We start from the raw sequence: 2,897 nt of genomic DNA, 5'->3' as shown, positions 1-2,897 counted from the left end.
TCGGGGTTTTTAAGGCAAGTCAGTCTATTTGCCTCTTCACTCAAGCCCCAGAATTATAGGTGGCAAATCTTCTGCTTTCTCCATTTCTTTTTTCATAGTTGGCCTAGTAGGATGTCCACCAATATCCACTCTGCATGCAATCTTCTATTCATTGTACTCTAAGGATAGAATAGATCATGTTAAATTAGTCACCTCATTTTTACAAGTAATTCTAAATCCATGGGCTTCAAGCTAAAGACTTAGAGGTGAGTCAACCCTTTTCCTCTGAATTAAAGGCATAAACCTCTTCTCATTTCTCAGAGATTCTTCTTGTGAGCAAGGAGATCTTTGAATCTAGTGCCTGGACCTTCCAGGAAGCGTGGCCCCCAAGAGATAGTCTTCTCTCATGAAGAAATCAAGACTTCTCCCTCCCTTAAGGCCAGAGGAGGCATTAGCCTCTCCAGACTTACCCAAAGGATATAAAAAGCAACAAGAAGCAACTGAACATATCGATGAAGTACAAAGTGAAATAGACTTAGCGAACAAGCCAGTGAGGAGATTTTGAAAGTAGAACAGAAATACAGCAAACTTTGCTGACTATTTTTTCAGAAAGAGGTAAGAAGTGATAGCCAAAATCTAAAATTTGGGGGTAACAACTTTTGTCAATCACCCACAAGTGTCTACACTGCTTGAGGAGAAAGATGAAGAAGTGCTGCTGTATTTGACCAAAGTCGAAGTAACAGGATTTGAAGATAATTGTATCAGGTTATAGAATAGATTTTTATTTTGATGAGAATCCTTATTTCAAAAAAAAAAACGATTATCTCCAAAGAATTTCATCTGAATGAGAGTGGTGATCCATCTTCAAAGTCCACTGAAATCAAATAGAAATCTGGAAAGGATGTGAAGAAACATTCAAGTCCAACGTGGAATAAAGCCAGCAGGAAGAGGCAGTGTGAGTAAGCAGAGTACATCTTTACTTGGTTTCCTGACCATTCTGATGCAGGTACAGATTAGTTAGGGTAGGTCATCAAAGATGACATTTGGTCAAATCCATCACAGTACTGCTTGGTTCCTGATACAGATGAGAAGGAGAAGGAGGAGGAGGATTGGAAGGTCCTGATTAAGAAGGGGTTGAAGATTAAGATAAAGAAGATGAAGATGGGGGCCAGCATATGGCATAGCGGCTGCATTGCTAGACCTCCACACAGCTGACCAAGTTTGAGTCCCAGACTCGGTGCATGAAGCTCACGCCAGGTGTGTGTGTGTGTGTGTGTGTGTGTGTGTGTGTGCCCAAGATCCCAGGGGAGAATGGAGGAGAAGGCATTGCAGGATGGCCATCCCCCCTAGAGGGGTGATTTCTCACTTTCCCTCTCACTGTCTCTCTGTCTCTCTCTCTCCAATGAGCAAATGTGTCCTAAGGCAAAAACCTCTGGGGCGGGAGATGAAGATAATGATGAAGGAGAGGAAGGAGAGGAGGGCAGAGGAGAAGATGACTGGTAAAACACTGATGGATTCCAATCATTCTCCTTTAAAAAGTTTCTCTAGGGGGACCAGCAGTTAGCTTAATGGCTATGTCACTGGACTCCCACGTAGTCGACCGTGGTTCGAGTCCTGGACCCAGTGGCTTAAACTCACGCCAGGGGCGTGTGTGTGCGTGCCCAAGATCCTGAGAGGAGAATGGAGGAGAAGGGATTGCGGCATGACCATCCCCCCAGGGGGTGATTTCTTGCTTTCTGTCTCTCTGTCTCTCTCTGTCTGTCTGGCAAGCGCACGCGCCCTATAGCAAAAAAACAAACAAAACAAAACAAAAACAAACAAACAAACAAAAAAACCCTCTCTAAAATAAATAAATAAATAAATAAAAGTTTCTCCAGTCACCAGGAGCAAGTTGCAGTCTTTTTTTCTTTTTTCTTTCTTTCCTTTTTCTTTCCCCCTCTTGTTCTAATCACTCTGTTCTTGAGGTCTCTTCTCTATACCCCGGTTTTTCATTTATTTTAGGGGGAAAAACCTAGAGCAGAATACAATAGAAAAAGAATCTCTACAACTTTCTGTTCCAAATTTATTTTTATCCCTTCCTGTCTCAACAAAAACTGTATGAAATCAACACCACTGTGCTCTGTGGGAAAAAAAAGAGAAATCTCTGCTCCCTTTGCTCTGCTGGACGCTGGAAGGTGTTGGGCTCCTGTGTAGTAGTGCATAGAATTCTAGCTTTATTCCTTTCTGTGTATATTAGGCTCCGAGATTACGTTGTGTCTCTGTAAATATGGACAGTTAACATACATCAACATGTATCTATCTACTTTCTCTTGTTTAAGAAAAGAAAAAATTGGAGCCAAGAGCTGGTGTGGTGGTTAAAGTGTTTGACTTCCACATGGTCAACCATAGTTCAAGTCCCAGACTCTGTAGTTTAAAACTCATGCTGGGCCTGTGTGCATGCATACTCAAAATCCCAGGAGGACAATGGGAAAGAAGGAATTGTGGCATGGCCATCCTCCCTGGAGAGTGATTTCTCACTTTCTCTCTCACTGTCTATGTATCTCCAGCAAGTGCACATGCCCTAAGGCAAAAACCCTAAAAAAGAAGAAAAGAAGAAAAGTCTTTTAAAAATGGGGTTATAGAAGGTGAGCAAAGAGTGGGTTTGAGATCTTTGGGTGGGTTAAGTGGGCATTTTGACAACATGGCTTCTCCTTTGGCATGTTTAATTGTGATATTTAGTGAACATTCTTGAAGTTTGAGATGACATTTTTAAAAATAAAATTCTCTCAGGACCAGCAGATGGTGTAATGGCTATGTCACTGGACTCCCATGTAGTCGACTGCAGTTTGAATCCTGGGCCCAGTGACTTAAACTCACGCCAGGCGCATGTGCATGCACATCCAAGATCCCAAGAGGAGAATGGAGGAGAAGGGCGTGCA

At 42.4% G+C, this 2,897-nt stretch overlaps 1 pseudogene; it reads left to right on the top strand.

The window, feature by feature from the left end:
- Positions 1 to 385: 385 nt before the first annotated feature.
- LOC106736086 (protein SET-like) lies at positions 386 to 1,478 on the top strand (annotated as a pseudogene).
- Positions 1,479 to 2,897: the final 1,419 nt, after the last annotated feature.

The sequence above is a fragment of the Tupaia chinensis genome, unplaced genomic scaffold (assembly GCF_000334495.1).
Source record: "Tupaia chinensis unplaced genomic scaffold, TupChi_1.0 Scaffold000634_1, whole genome shotgun sequence".
NCBI lineage: Eukaryota > Metazoa > Chordata > Mammalia > Scandentia > Tupaiidae > Tupaia > Tupaia belangeri.
Note: the sequence above shows the minus strand (reverse complement) of the source record. Positions and strands in the feature narration are given on the sequence as shown.